Source organism: Monodelphis domestica, chromosome 5 (assembly GCF_027887165.1).
Source record: "Monodelphis domestica isolate mMonDom1 chromosome 5, mMonDom1.pri, whole genome shotgun sequence".
Classification (NCBI taxonomy): domain Eukaryota; kingdom Metazoa; phylum Chordata; class Mammalia; order Didelphimorphia; family Didelphidae; genus Monodelphis; species Monodelphis domestica.
Window position 1 is genome coordinate 284876674 of NC_077231.1, and position 17268 is coordinate 284893941.

General features: G+C 37.6%; 1 protein-coding gene across 4 annotated transcripts in view; it reads right to left on the bottom strand.

Annotated features, from left to right (window-relative positions):
- Positions 1-17268, bottom strand: part of TMEM108 (transmembrane protein 108) — a 414040-nt gene that overhangs the window by 356366 nt on the left and 40406 nt on the right. The gene's annotated exons all lie outside the window — the stretch shown is intronic.

Genomic DNA, 17268 nt, shown 5'->3' on the forward strand with positions numbered 1-17268 from the left:
CCTCATAGCAAGAGGTTGGGCTGGAGGAATTGTCCTCTCAAGGGCTCTCACAGTCACAAGATTCTAAGTCTCTGCTAGACAGTGAGCTGTGTTAATCTAACCCCAGGGCACTAAATGAGGTCTCAGGCTGACAGACTAATAGGACACAAGCCCTTTGGGATTGGAATGTGTACTGAATTTCATTTAAGTATCTGAAAAAGAAATGCATCTTGGATAAGAAAATTAAGGCAGTGCTAAACAATAGGATATTAAATGGAGAATGAAATAAAATCATTAAGAGCTATAAAAAGGTTTGGGGGGCATTATCTGCAGTAACAGCTCAATGAGTTATGCTTTTCCAAGGAAGAAAAAAAATAATTAAGGTTTATGATGCCTCAGTAGGAAAACAGTCATACCAAAGGCAGAGAAACTGGCTTAATGAATGACAAAGCATTGGCTTTATGGTACCATTTTAAAAGTAGCCTTTCCTCTTTTTAAATGCATTTTCTCCCTCCCCTGATCAGGTCATACAAGAATCATCATCATCACCATTACAACTGACATTTCTAAAGCTTCTTATTGTTGTTAGATCCACATTACTGGGACAGCTAGGTGGCAGTGAATAAAGGGCTGGACTTGGAATCTGGAAGACCTGAATTCAAGTCCTATTTCAGACCCTAACTAGCCCTGTGACACTGGACAAGTGTCTGAATATCCCTAGGTCTCAAGCTCCTCTTTTATAAAATGGGATAGTTGATAAAGATAATTATACTGGCAAAGCCTTCCTGTAGGACAGGTACTGCTGTTATAATTATTTCTCTTTTACAGATGAGGAAAATAAGGTTTGGGTAAGTTAGATGACTGGCCCATGATGATATGGTTATGTTATATTATAAGATCTAAATTAGAGGACTTTAGGAATTCTAGTAAATTGCTGGTGGAAAAAATGTTTCATTGCTTTCTGGAGAAGTAAGCACTAGTATTATGCTAGCTAATAGCACTGAGTTATAGTTACTTTAATTTCTAGAGACCTATAAATGGTGCCATATTCCTTACTCCCATGTGAAACTAAACTATAGACCACTTGGAATACATCCAGTGATTTTTCTCTTAAATCCAATAATGGCTAAATTTCAAAATATACCCTCCAGAGCAAGCAACATCTTTGATACCTGTCCAGGTCACCTCTGCTGCATCATCATGCCCTTCCTTATATGTTGCTTTGGAATGATCCAAAATGATAGCTACTAAAGCACAAAGGCTGGGTCTCTATTACTTATTTCCCATAACATCTAGGAGTAATTGATGAAGAACACAGATCTTCAGTTGGGAGGGATCTCAGACACCAGATGTTCAACCTTTCATTTTACAAATGTAGAAACAGAGGCCAAAGCAAAGTAAGTCCCTTAGATGAGGTTGCAAAGGCAGTAAGTAGAAGAGAGGGAAACAGAGTCCTGTGATTTAAGAGCCATCAGTCTTTTTCTTACACCACTGATCCCTTCTAGCTAAATCAAGATTATTCTCTCCATTATAGGATGAGAGAAAAAGGCACAGGGAATTGTTATTTATCAAATAACAAATTTGTTAATCAAATCAAAGTTCCAAAGCCAGTCTATGGAGGAAGAAAGAAAGAAGTCAGGCCCTTTCGGCCTTCTCCACCTCAATTGGATCAAGCCTGAATTTGCTGGGTACAGAAGAAGAAGACCATAGATTTACTGTTCTTACTTTTCATGGGATTCACATAATTCAACAGCAAATGCAGCAGAAGAAAAATGAAGATCCCACTTAGATAAAATCAGATAAGTCCATGCTGATCAAGAAGCAGGTGACTAAAAGCAGCTTGAGAGGCAGAGAGGAAGAATTCGATTTTACCCTGAAAAAATAAATGTCAAACACTAGGTGGAACCAGATAAGTTAAGTGAGAGCTACAAGAAAGTTAGAGTTAAACAAAGAGCACATAGAGAAAAATTCAATTCAGTTAAATTTGGCAAAGCATTTTCTGAGCTCTCATGATATGCCTAATGGGAAGGTACTGGGAACAACATAAAAGTACATAGGATAGCCCTTGTCTTCACAGTGCCCACAGTTGTTTTGTGGAGGCAAGTGAATAATTATGGGGGGAAGGAGAAAAACACCATTTAAAACATAGAATCATAGATTATTAAAGCTGGAAAGTGCCTTAGATATCATTTCAACCAGTTTCTTCATCTTACAAATGAAAAAACTGAGTCAGAATACCTGGTTTGATTAGCAAAACATAACACGTTATAGAATATGACCAACTGATGGGATGTCTTCAGTAGCAATAGAGTTGAAAGCTTAAACCACAGTGATAAATCCAAGTTGATTCTACTTTAAGATTTCAAGATTTCTATGATTTTCTGTCAGAACTCTCTCCATAGGTAAATATTATGACCTATCCACCTACTGCTGGTATCTCCAGAGAGTAAAATATAACACAATTTTCTTCCAAATCTTGTTAAATGTCATGGGTATCTAAGCAACATTGAGGCTATCCATCTGTCATCCTTCACTCTTGCTACATGGTTAGCACTCCTTTCTTCTGGTCATCTATGTCCTTGATGATATCTCTTTACCTACAGTGGAGGCTCAAGTCACTGTTGGAAATACATTACTTAGCTTGCTTACCCTGAATTGTAATCTACCACAAAATAAATTTAAAAATCAAAGAATCATAAAATCTCAGGGTTGAAAGAAACCTCAAAAGCTGTCTAATCCAATTTTTATCTAAGAAGCCCCTCTACAGCAACATCTCCAAATGTGATCATTCTAGTTGGGGACAGGAAGGAAAGGACAAAGGATAGGGTCCCAGTACCTCTCCCTATTCCATTTCACTTTGGATATCCCTAATTGTTAGGAAGTTTTTTCCAACATATAAAATTTAAATCTGATTCTCTGATACCTTTATTCCCTGGTTCTGTTTTCTGAGACCAAGTACAAGTCAAGTCAAGTCAAATCAAGTCAACAAGCATTTATTAAACACCTTCTATTTTCCAGGCATTGTTGTAAGTGCTGGGAATACAAAGAAAGGCAAAAAACAGACCCTTCTGTCAACAGGGATGCAACAGGCAAACAACTCTGCAAAAATCAAGATATATACAGATAAACTAGGGGACAGTCTCTGAGGAAAGGCACTAAAGATTAAGAAGAACCAGGAAATGCTTCTTACAGAAGGTAGGAGTTTAGCTAAGACTTCAAGGAAGCTAAGAGTCAGAGATGAGGAAGGAGGGAATTCCAGATATAGGGGCCAGTCAGTGAAAATGCTGGAGTTGGAAGATAATACTGTGAATAAGAAACACCAATGATGGCCACTGTCACTGGAGGGTAGACAATGAGAGAATGGGGAATAAGGTGAAAGAAGACTGAAATGGTAGGAAGAAGACAGATTATGAAGAAATTTAGGCAGAAACCTAATCCTTCTTCCAGCTAACTATACTCTAGATATTTAAAGATAATGGTTATATTCCTCCTCCAAAACCAAGTCTTTTCTTCTCCAAGGTAAATATTTCTAGCTCCTTCAACCAATTATCATAGAGTAGTCTCTCACAAGCCTCATCACTCTCCCCAAATACTCTGTAGATCATTAATGCCCTTTCAGCTAAATTGAAGACCTATCAATCCACCAACAAACAATCATTTCTTCATATGTCGTCACTGCATCTGTCACTGAAACAGGCAGTGTGTGGAATACTGGAGGATTCGGAGTCAAAAATAAAAGAGGTTCTGCCTTGGAAAAGCATTTATATATATATTAGGAGTAAGGAGGAAGATAATCATAAGTCTCTGGGAAAGGGTAGGGGGCAGAGGCAGTTAACCTGCTATCCAGAAACTTAGGTTTAGAGAGATGGTTAGGATAGAATAGGATAGGATTAGATAAGATAGATAGATAGATAGATAGATAGATAGATAGATAGACAGACAGACAGACAGACAGACAGACAGAGAGATAGATAGATAGATAGATAGATAGATAGATAGATAGATAGATAGATAGATGATAGATGGACAGACAGATAGACAGATAGATGAGAGGATATGAAAGTGGATAGATAGGCAAGAGAAACACATGCAGAAGATAGATATAAAGATAAAGATATAAAGATTTTGTTATAACTAATTTTTTATAATCCTATGTATTTTATATAATGAATTTGATTACTATTATATTGTATATTATAATTATTATTTTATTATATTAATTATCCTGAGAAGAGGGACACTGGCCTCACTATACTATATATATACAAAGAAGGCCAAGAACCAAGAAAAGTGCTACAAAGGAAAAACTAATTCAATGAGAGTCATGACCAAAGTGAAAGGATCAAACTGAAGGAGGAATACAAATAGCAAAGTTATTCTTAGCTCAAGTAGAAAAAGCACAAAAAAAATTCAAAATTTTCTTTTAGAGTGTGGAACATCAGAGGGGAAAAAAAGAGATTACTTTAAATGTATAGACAATACAACAGACCTAAAGGATTTGATAACAAGCCAAATAACAAGGTTTCAAAAAAAGAAGAGAAAGGACATTGTGCTTTTTCCAAGACACTTCATGACAAAAGAAAAAAAGGCTGCATAAGAGAATAGCTTTAAATATTATAAAAAACAAATTTTAAGACAAAGGACAGAAATATTCACATTAAATATTAAATGTTAAGGCTGTTTAAAATTTTTTTCTTCTTCATTATTCCTTAGGCTTAGATGTGAAGGAAAGATGGAAGAGTAAACTTTTAATGAAAAACTCTCATAAACCTATCTAATGAGATTATGTTAAATGAAATTTTTCTATTTTTCTATTTGGTTAAAATATAATCTCTCCTATTCTTTATGGTTCTATCTGGGCCTCATTATGTTCCACACCTGCCAGATTTTTAAAAAATCCTTACTTCTGTCCTAGAATCAATACTAAGTAATAGTTTTAAGGCAGAAGAGTGGCAAGGGCTAGGCAAGTGGGGTTACATGGGTCCAGGGTCCCACACAAGTTAGTGTCTGAGGCCACATTTGAACCCAAGACCTCCCATCTCCAGGCCTGGTGCTCTATCCATTGAGCCACCTAACTGTCTCACCCCCTGCCTTTTTTTTTTAAAGAAAGTATTCATAAGCAGAGGAATGACACTATCAGTGAGGAAATCAATTTCCTGACATATAAGAAATGCACTAATAAAAGAAAAACTTGAAGGGTTGTAGCCTAGAAGTAAACCAGATTTTAATCCCCATGCAAGAAAAGTTTTTAAAAATGGAAAAAGCCTCTTTAAGAAAGAAATGTAATGCTGGGATAAAGTGAGTCTGTACAATGGGGGAGAGACATTAAGTTCAAAATCCTGAACTATTCCCATTTATTCAGGACTTCTGGTCTCCTTAATGATGCATACAATAATTTCCTAATTAATAGCCATTAAATGATGCCCCAGTCAAGGTAATTAATGGCTTATGCTCAGTGAGCTTTTTGCTAATCTCAATAAGCAAAAGATCAGGAAAAAAAATAAGAAATGTTCTCTACAGTGGGAAAAAAAGAGTTTTGTTAGTCTTAGACTAGAGACACATCAGGGATTCACATCAGTTCCTAACTCTAAGGATTACAATTTTGTTTTATAATTTAAAAAATTTAAAGTTTCTTTCAATAAACAGCTGAAAGAACATCTTTGTTTTTAATATAGACCTCAGAATCAATGTTTATTCCAAAGCAACCTCTTGGCAAGTTTTTGTTTGGTTATTAATAGATGTGGGGGAGTTTGTGCTTATTTTTTGGTTTTGTTTTACAAAATTTGTGGACTTTGGGAATGTTATCAATACCTCTAAACTTCATTAAGAATATACATTTTAGAAGATGGCAGCTTAGCAAGCAGCAAAAGTTCAGACCTCGTGGAAGACCCTTCCTTACCGATACAGACTGAATGCTCCTAGGGCACCAAAATTCAATCTGAACAACAGGACAGAAGCAGGGAACCCTCCTTCTGGACTCAAATCAAAAGGTACGCTCCCCCCCCCAAAAGCCGGAATCCGAGAATACTCAGGGCTAAGGGGAAGGCAGAGCGAAGGTCCCAGGACCCCTCCCCCACAACCCAGAGGGCTGAGCCCCCAGCAGCAGCGGGAACCTCTGAGCGGGCAAAGGTGCTGGTTTGCAGGATCTACCTTGTGAGCAGCGGGGCACCCAGGCTCAGAGCATCCAGCTTGGACAGAGGGGAGGAAGCCAGGGAGAAACAGGCTGTGGCTGGGTCCCTCCATCAGGTTCCAGTCTCACCCTTGCCTCAGGCACATCCAGACCAATCCAGTTGAACTAATCCCATCAGAACTCCTCAGAGTTTAGGTTGGTAGGCAAAGGCACTTGTGGACAGCAGAGAAGCAGCTGGATAGAACTGGAGAGAGCCTGGCCGGCCCAGCCTTTCAGGAGTCTTCAGAGCCTCTGTGCTTCATACCACATACAGCCCAACCCAATTGAACTCAATCCAATCAAAAGCCTCCAGAGGACAGGGAAGCTAACATTCCTCCCCTAGAGACTGTACCAAGAGATCTGACAAAGCTCCAAGAGGGGAGACTGACAGCCCCAAAACCAAAACAAAATGAGAGGAGCAAGAGCACAGCCAAATACGGGGAGCAAAGAAGGGATAAACTCAAGCAAACAACAGAAAAAGAAGAAAGAAATTACAATAGATAGCTTCTGCACAGGTAATGAGCAAAGAGTGAAAGAAACAGAGGGGGAGGGATAAACAAAGGAAAAATCAGAAATCCCAGCGAATTGAATACAGGCTTTGGAAGAACTCAAAATGCAATTCAAAACACAATTAAGAGAGGCTGAAGACAATTGGGAAAAGAACTTAAAAACTAAGATAAGTCATCTGAAAACAGAAAATAGTGTCTTGAAAGCCAAAATCAACCAGCTGGAAAATGAGGCAAAGGAGATGAAAGACAAGGCAAAGCAAATGAAAAATGAGGTGAAGAAGATGAAAGATGACCTCCAAAGAAAATCCGACCAAAAGGAAAAGGACGACTGAAAAACTAAGGATGAAATCCAGTCTTTAAGAACCAGAATACAACAACTTGAATCGAGCGACCTCACAAGGCAGCAAGACACTATAAAACAAAACCAAAAGAATGAAAAAATTGAGGAAAATATGAAGCATCTCATTCACAAAACAGAGGATTTAGAAAATCGTTCAAGGAGAGACAATTTAAGAATTATTGGCTTACCAGAAGACCATGACAAAAGAAAAAGCCTGGACATTATATTACAGGAAATTATTAAAGAAAACTGTCCCAAAATCCTTGAACAAAAGGGAAAAGTGGAGATTGATAGAATCCACAGATCACCTCCTGTACTTAATCCCCAACTGACAACACCCAGGAATGTTATAGCCAAATTCAAGAGCTATCAGACCAAAGAAAAGATATTACAAGCTGCCAAGAAGAAGTCATTCAGATACCAAGGAACCACAGTGAGGATAACTCAGGATCTGGCTGCATTCACACTGAAAAAAAGAAAGGCATGGAATACAATATTCTGGAAAGCAAGGGAACTAGGTCTACAACCAGGAATCAACTACCCAGCAAAACTGACTATATTCTTACAGGGGAAAAGTATGGTCATTCAACAAAATAGAAGAATTTCAAGAATTAGTAAAGAAAAGACCAGACCTGAACAGAAAATTTGATGTCCAAGCACAGAACTCAAGAGAATCATCAAAAGATAATTTAAAAAGAGGGGAAAAAAGAAAAACAAAAAAAAGTTTAAGAGACTCAATGAGTTAAAATGATATGTATCCCTATAAGAAAAGAGGTCATTGGTAACTCTTAAAAACTGTTGTTATTAGCTGGGCAGCAAAAAGAAGTATACTTAGAGGGAACAGCAACAAACTGTATAGGATGAAAGGACAAGACATAAATAGGTATATAGATATATGCATGCAAAAATACATATGCATGAGTGTGCATATATATATATTTTATATAGAACTAGAGCTTAAAAATAGGTTAATATTAAAAGAAATGGGAAAAGAAACAAATGGGGGTAAATTTATATGTCATAAAGAAGCTCATGGTGGGAGGGGGGAGAACATCAATACACTGGAAGGGTAAAGAGGTCAGAGACAGGAAATACTCAACTTTTACGTGCTTTGAAAGTGACTCAAAGAGGGAAATACAATCCAATCCATTGGGGGAAGAGAATAGATTTGCACCCTATAGGGGAGTAGAAGGGAAACAAATGGTCTGGTGGGGAGGGAAGCAGTACAATAGAGGGAGGGAGCGGGGGGTTAATTTTAGAAAGACCACAGGGAAAATAAGGGGGGGGATAAATAGGGAGGGGGTAGAAAGGGAAGTAAAATAAGGGTGGGAACAAGGGGGACTGTTCAAAAGCAAACATTGGTGTAGAAGGAAATAGTGAAAGAAGAAAAGGCAGGTAAAGGAGCAGAAATCAAAATGCTGGGAAATACACAACTAGTAATCATAACTCTGAATGTGAATGGAATGAACTCACCCATAAAACGCAAGCGAATAGCAGAGTGGATTAGAGTCCAAAACCCTACCATATGCTGTCTACAAGAAACACATATGACAAAGGTAGATACAAATAGGGTAAAAGTAAGAGGGTGGAGCCAAATCTATTGGGCATCAACTGACAAAAAGAAGGCAGGAGTCACAATCATGATATCCGACAAAGCCAAAGTAAAAATAAATCTAGTTAAAAGAGATAGGGAAGGTAATTATATCCTGATTAAAGGCAGTATAGACAGTGAGGAAATATCTGTACTCAACATGTATGCACCAAATGGCATAGCACCCATTTTTCTAAAGGAGAAACTAGAGGAACTCAAGGACGAAATAGATAGAAAAACTATACTAGTGGGAGATCTGAACCTTCCTCTATCCGAACTAGATAAATCAAACCAAAAAATAAATAAGAAAGAGGTAAGAGAAGTGAATGAAATCTTAGAAAAAGTTAGAGTTAGTAGACATGTGGAGAAAAATAAATAGGGACAAAAAGGAATATACTTTCTTTTCTACAGCACATGGTACATTTACAAAAATTGACCATGTATTAGGGCATAAAAACATTGCAAACAAGTGCAAAACAGCAGAAATAATAAATACAACTTTCTCAGATCACAATGCAATGAAAATAATAATTAGTAAGGGAACATGGAGAGGTAAATCGAAAATTAACTGGAAATTAACAATACGATTCTCCAAAACCAGTTAGTTAAAGAACAAATCATATAAACAATTAATAACTTCATTGAAGAAAATGACAATGATGAGACATCCTTTCAAAACCTATGGGATGCAGCCAAAGCAGTACTCAGGGGGAAATTTATATCCTTGAGTTCATATATTAACAAATTAAGAAGGGCAGAGGTCAATGAATTGGGCATGCAAATTAAAAAATTAGAAAGTGAACAAATTAAAAATCCTCAGATGAAGACTAAATTAGAGATCCTAAAACTCAAAGGAGAAATTAATAAAATTGAAAGTCAAAGAACTATTGATTTAATAAATAAGACTAGAAGCTGGTACTTTGAAAAAAACAAATAAAATAGACAAAGTACTAGTCAGTCTAATTAAAAAAAAGGAAAGAAATAAACCAAATTGACAGTATCCAAGATGAAAAAGGACACCTCACCTCTAATGAAGAGGAAATTAAGGCAATCATTAAAAACTACTATGCCCAATTATATGGCAACAAATATGGCAATCTAGGTGATATGGATGAATACTTACAAAAATATAAATTGCCTAGACTAAATGAGGAAGAAATAAATTACCTTAACAACCCCATTTCAGAAAAAGAAATTGAACAAGCCATCAAAGAACTCTCTAAGAAAAAATCCCCAGGTCCAGATGGATTCACAAATGAATTCTATCAAACATTCAAAGAACTAAATCCAATATTAAACAAACTTTTTGACAGAATAGGCCAAGAAGGAGTTCTACCAAATTCATTCTACGACACAAACATGGTGCTGATCCCAAAGCCAGGCAGGTCAAAAATAGAGAAAGAAAACTATAGACCAATCTCCCTAATGAATATAGATGCAAAAATCCTAAATAGGATACTAGCAAAAAGACTCCAGCAAGTCATCACAAGGGTCATCCACTATGACCAGGCAGGATTCATACCAGGAATGCAAGGATGGTTCAATATTAGGAAAACCATCCACATAATTGACCATATTAACAAGTAAACTGACAAAAAAAATCACATGATTATCTCAATAGATGCAGAAAAAGCCTTTGATAAAATACAACACCCATTCCTATTGAAAACACTAGAAAGTATAGGAATAGAAGGTCCTTTCCTAAAAATAATAAACAGTATATATCTAAAACCATCAGCAAACATCATCTGCAATGGGGATAAACTAGAAGCCTTTCCAATAAGATCAGGAGTAAAACAAGGATGCCCATTATCACCTCTATTATTTAACATTGTACTAGAAACACTAGCAGTAGCAATTAGAGAAGAAAAAGAAATTGAAGGTATTAAAATTGGCAATGAGGAGACCAAGCTATCACTCTTTGCAGATGACATGATGGTTTACTTAAGGAATCCTAGAGAGTCAACCAAAAAGTTACTCGAAATAATCAACAACTTTAGCAAAGTTGCAGGATACAAAATAAACCCGCATAAGTCATCATCATTTCTATATATCTCTAACCCATTTCAGCAGCAAGAATTAGAAAGCGAAATACCATTCAAAATCACCCTAGACAATATAAAATACTTAGGAATCTATCTGCCGAGACAAACACAGGAACTATATGAACACAACTACAAAATACTTTCCACACAGCTAAAACTAGATCTAAACAAATGGAAAAACATTGATTGCTCATGGGTGGGACGAGCTAACATAATAAAAATGACAATCCTACCCAAATTAATTTACTTATTTAGTGTCATACCCATTGAACTACCAAAAAACTTCTTTACTGAATTAGAAAAAACCATAACTACGTTCATTTGGAAGAACAAAAGATCAAGGATATCCAGGGAAATCATGAAAAAAAATGCAAAGGAAGGAGGACTTGCAGTCCCAGATCTCAAACTATACTACAAAGCAGTGGTTATCAAAACAATTTGGTACTGGCTAAGAGACAGAAAGGAGGATCAGTGGAATATACTTGGCGTAAATGATCTCAGCAAGAAAGTTTATGACAAACCCAAAGACCCCAGCTTTTGGGACAAAAATCCATTATTTGATAAAAACTGCTGGGAAAATTGGAAGACAATGTGGGAGAGATTAGGTTTGGATCAACACCTCACACCCTACACCAAGATAAACTCAGAATGGGTGAATGACTTGAACATAAAGAAGGAAACTATAAACAAACTAGGTGAACACAGAATAGTATACCTGTTAGACCTTTGGGAAGGGAAAGATTTTAAAACCAAGCAAGACTTAGAAAGAGTCACAAAATGTAAAATAAATAATTTTGACTACATCAAATTAAAAAGTTTTTGTACAAACAAACCAATGTAACTAAAATCAGAAGGGAAGCAACGAATTGGGAAGCAATCTTCATAAAAACCTCTGACAAAGGTTTAATTACTCAAATTGACAAAGACTAAATCAATTGTACAAAAAATCAAGCCATTCTCCAATTGATAAATGAGCAAGGGACATGAACAGGCAGTTCTCAGCCAAAGAAATCAAAACTATTAATAAGCACATGAAAAAGTGCTCTACATCTCTTATAATCAGAGAGATGCAAATAAAAACAACTCTGAGGTATCACCTCACACCTAGCAGATTGGCTAACATGACAGCAGAGGAAAATAATGAATACTGGAGGGGATGTGGCAAAGTAGGGAATCTAATTCATTGCTGGTGGAGTTGTGAATTGATCCAGCCATTCTGGAGGGCAATTTGGAACTATGCCCAAAGGGCGATAAAAGACTGTCTGCCCTTTGATCCAGCCATACCATTGCTGGGTTTGTACCCCAAAGAGATAATAAGGAAAAAGACTTGTACAAGAATATTCATAGCTGCACTCTTTGTGCAAAATTGGAAAATGAGGGGATGCCCTTCAATTGGGGAATGGCTGAACAAATTGTGGTATATGTTAGTGATGGAATTTGTGCTAAAAGGAATAATAAAGTGGAGGAATTCCATGGAGACTGGAACAACCTCCAGGAAGTGATGCAGAGTGAAAGGAGCAGAACCAGGAAAACATTGTACACAGAGACTGATACATTGTGGTACAATGGAAGGTAATGGACTTCTCCATTAGTGGCAATGCAATGTCCCTAAACAATCTGCAGGGATCTAAAAAACACTATCCACAAGCAGAGGATAAACTATGGGAGTAAAAACACCGAGGAAAAGCAACTGCTTGACGAAAGGAGAGATTCTAAATGAACACTCTAATGCAAATACCAACAACATGGAAATGGGTTTGAATCAAGAACACATGTGATACCCAGTGGAATTGCACATGGGCTATGGGAGAGGTGGTGGGAGGGAGGGGAGGGAAGAAAAGAAAATGATCTTTGTTTCCAATGAATAATGTTTGGAAATGACCAAATATAATTTTAAAAAAAAAGAATATACATTTTATTTTTGATCAAGAAATTCAGTTACATGTTTTCCATTTAATTGGAGCAACAACCCCATATTTCTTCTCTCCTCTCTATTGCATTTTCAATTCTATAGTTGATGAGATATTCATCCTCAAGGAGAAAGAAGATAGTTAGGAATACTAGCAAGAGATGAGTCATCTGTACCATTTTCACCTCTGTAGTTAATCAGGGTCAGAAAGTCAACAGTGATCCTCCCTAACCAGCAAAAGGATGGCTAGTTACTATTGCATCCCTTTCAGCAGAAAGTAAGGACCTATTTATTCCCTTTGTTTGGCTTAAAGGGGATCCAAACAGTCAGGGCTAAGAATTCCAAAGCCTAATCTGTAAATTGATTCCATCAAACTCCAAACCATCTGTGCTGCAGGTGATTAGCTCACTCAACCCACTCTATTCAGGGATCTGGGCCATCTTTCTTCTTTGGAGAATAAGACAAAGATTCCTACATTTTTATCAGAATCTATACCTTGATCCTTGAAAGCACAAGAAATCATCTGTTCAAATGATCAAAGATTGGGGGTGGGGACAGGAGAGGAAGGCTCTCTGAATAAGGCCCCAATCCCATGGAAATCAACACTTAGATGGAATTTATTTTGGAGTACTAAGCCAATTTACCTTCCTTTCTTGTCTGAATCAGAATAAAAACAAGACTCATCAGTGGATCTCAAAATGTCTTTCAACATTTACTCATCCACCTAGCCATTATTCCTGTGGGATACACAGGTGGCCCAGATAATCATGTTTTGACAGATGGAAAGTTGAGAATATGTGTGGGGAATACAGCCCTACTATCCTGGCTTCTAGCCCAAAAGGATACTTGCTCACTATATAAGTAGTTTTCTCAATTAGAGGAATGAGTTCCTGTTTTCTCATATATTTACTATTGAACATATGAAATTCTTCTCTTTCTCTCTCTCTTTCACACACAACTACCATTAAACAAATATTATATATATCTCCCAATTCAACTAGCAAAGATTAAGTTACTACTATGTGCAAAGCAAAGATACCAAGATAAAAAATATGTACACTTCACCTTATTTGTGGAGAGAGAACATGGTAACAAACAAGGACATACATGATGGCCCAAAGGAGAGGACTCTAACAATTAGGGAGATCAAAGATTTTCCTATAGACAGCACAAGGGCTATGTGTTGATGGATCCTAGGGATTTTAAGAGGCAAAACTGAGGGGGCAACTGGGTAGCTCAGTGGATTGAGAGCCAGTTCTAGAGATGGGAGGTCCTGGGTTCAAATCTGACCTCAGACACTTCCCAGCTGTTTGACCCTGGGCAAGTCACTTAACCCCCATTGCCTAGCCCTTACCACTCTTCTGCCTTGGAACCAATATGCAGTATTGATTCTAAGATGGAAGATATGGGTTTAAAAAAAAAAGATGCAAAAGTGAGGGATGAATATATGTCAGATTCAGGAGCTTCAAATGCAGTCTTTCTTTGTTCATGGAAAAACAAATAGCCACCAAAATCTCCTTTGATATTCAGGGGCTCTATGAATAGGAATTACACTTCTGAAGATAGAACACATAAGAAGATTTTCTTTCAATCTGTCAATCAACAAATATTCATTAAGCACCTACTATGTACCAAGCACTGTGCTAATTGCAAGAAAGGGGGGGGAGGCAAATTCCAGCTCCTGCCTTCAAAGATTTCACAATCTAATGGGGGGGGGGGAGTGGGACAAAAAAGCAAACAAATAATACGCAAAGCAAGCTGTATACAGGGCAAATAGGAAATAATTAACAGAGGGAAGGAACTATAATTAGGATGGGTTAGAGAAAACTTCCCGAAAAAGATTAGATTTTAGTTGGGTCTTATGGAAGTCAGGGTAGCCACAGGCAGAGAGGAAGGAGACTATTCCAAGCATGGGGGAACAATCAAAGAAAATGCCCAGAGCCAAGATATCAAATATTTTGCTAGAGTTCAGCAAGAAAGCCAGTGTCACTAAATCAATAAGTATGTATTAGAGAGTAAGGCAGGGGGAAGCTAGATGGCTCAGTGGATTGAGAGCCCAGCCCAGAAACAGGAGTCCTGGGTTCAAATGTGAGCTAAGACACTTCCTAAGTGTGTGACTCTAGGCAAGTCACTTAATTCCCATCCCCTAGCCCTTTCTACTCTTCTATTTTGAAACCAACACACAGTATTGATTCTAAGGTAGAAGATAAGGGTTGGTTGTTTGGGTTTTTTTTAAGAGTATGGCATAAGACAACTGGATAGGCAGGAGAAGGCTAGGTTATAAAGAGCTTTGAATTCCAAGTGAAGGATTTTATATTTTAACCTGGAGACAACATTCATTGGAGGGTTTTTTGGCTGTACTTTAAGAAAATCATTTTAGTAACTAAATGAAGGATAGATTGGAGTGAAGAGACACTCGAGGCAGCCAGAACTACCAGCAGCTAATGTAATCGTCCTGATATATGAGATGATAAGGGACTGTACATGGATGGGAGCAGTGCCAAAGGAGAGAAAGGGGTGTATTGGGAGATGTTGTAAAGGTGAAATTGGCAGGCCTTGGTAAACAGATTGGATATGGGGGAGTTAAGGAGTTACCTATGTTGTAACTCTGAATAAGTGGGAGGATGATTTTGCTTTCCATAGTAATAGAGAAGAGAGGTAAGTAGAGTTGGGGTGGGGGGGGAAGGTAATGTGTTCCAATTTGTACATGTGGAGTTTAAGTTATCCATTAGACATCCAGTTTGAGATGTCTGTAAGGCAGTAGGAGGTATGAGATCAGAGGTCAGCAGGAAGGTTTTTGGGGCAGGATAGGTAGATCTGAGAATCAACAGCACAGACTTGGTAATTGAATCCATAGGAGTTGATGAGATCATCAAGTAGAATAGAATAGAGGGAGAAGGGGAAAGGGTTTCCCACAGAACACAGTGGAATACCTAAATAATAACTTGGATGAGAGTCCAGAAAAAGAGACTGAGAAAAAAGTGACCAGATAGATAGGAGAAGAACCCGAGGAGAGGAGTATACTGAATACCTAAAGAGAAAAGAATATTAAGCAAGGGGCAATTGTCAAGGATTGCAGAATGGTCAAGGAGAATGAGAATTGAGAAAAGGGCAATGGATTTGGCAACCAAAAGATCATTAGTAACTTTGGAAAGACTGATTTTGGTGGAATGATAAGGTCAGAAGACAGATTTTAAGGGGTTAAGATGAGAGTGAGAGGAGAGAACAAGGAGGCACTTATTATAGATAGTCTTTCCAAGGAGTTTAACCACAAGGGGCAGAAGAGATATATATAGGATGTTAGCAAGTGATGATGGAGGGATCAAATGAGGGCTTTCTCAAGATGCAGTAGATAGGGAAAGACTGAAAATAAGTGCCAAAATGGGGATGAGAAAGGGGACAATCTGTTCAAAGAAACAGAAAGAAATGGCATCACTCGAGTTTTTAGTAAAAAGTAAAGATGTAAGTTTTTTCCCATCCCAGAGGTGGGTCTTGAACTCAGCTCTTCTTGACTTGGAAGCCAACCAACTGTCTATCCATTATACTCTGTGGCTTCCCTTTAGGTCAATAACTCCTGTAAATTTAGCTAAAACAAATATTGGCATTAGCATTCACAGACCTACCAGTTAGTGGCTAGTTAGTCTCTTGGCTATGCAGACTCCAGGCCTTGTAAGAGTTTCTTGATAACCATATTTATGTTTGAACCACTTCTTCCAGTGTCTTAAAAGGAGTATAAATGCAGATTCCCAAGAAAGAAACAGAAATACATTACTCTCGTGTCTCCTTTCCCAATTCTGATTATGCCACCTCTGTAATGAATTGGATTTCTTCCTCCCAGGCTCCACTCACTTTATCTACTTTCTCTCCATAAACCAATCTGTGTTTTAGGGTTCTGTTTGCCCTTTAATCAGAAGCATACAAGCTGCTCTCTTCTCAACTGGCTTCTTTAGACTCTGATTTTCTTAGTGATCAAGTTTGCTTTTACAAGATGTCACTCTTAGAATTGTATTCTAGGATGGCAAAAGAGATGGAGAAAGATAAATTAGAGGAGGGCAGAAGAGAAATAGTAAAGGGAAACTCCAACTCAAAGCAAGTGAGGGGAAGGAGAGGTGGGACATAGTGGTAGAATTCAAGTTGGCGAAAGAACTGGGCTGACATGGTGTGGTATAATGGAAGCCTAGATTCCTGTAAGGGCTGTACCTCATAGAAGCTATATGACCTTGAGCCATTCCCTTTCTGGGCTCCAGTGAAATTTCCTCACTTGAAAAGTGAAGGAGTTGGTCTTGACCCAGCTTTGACATTTCTTCCTCCCTTCAATCTATGCCAGTGATGATTTCACACCATAAAAAATCTCTCTCTTCTCAGGTTCTCATTCCACACAATCTTATTTTGATTTTTAAAAAAAGCCTCCTCAAAATAGGACTAGCTTGATGGCACTATTTTCTTCACCTTTAGGTTTTTTAAATTTCCACTTCAATGTATAGGTTAATTCTACTCGTGACCACCTTGCCCCATCCCATCCTCCCTCTAAGTACCTTTTGGGATCATCCCTTGATGACTAAAGTAACTAATATTGGTAAGAATAACAAATCAAGATTAAGTAAAAATTCTTCATGGGGATAAATGGTTTTGCTGGTGATCCATCCCTCTAATACTTTTGCTTTAGAAGCTAACTCCTCAGAGATTGGTACCTAGGAATTAATATCCTCTTTCTAGAAGATCAAAT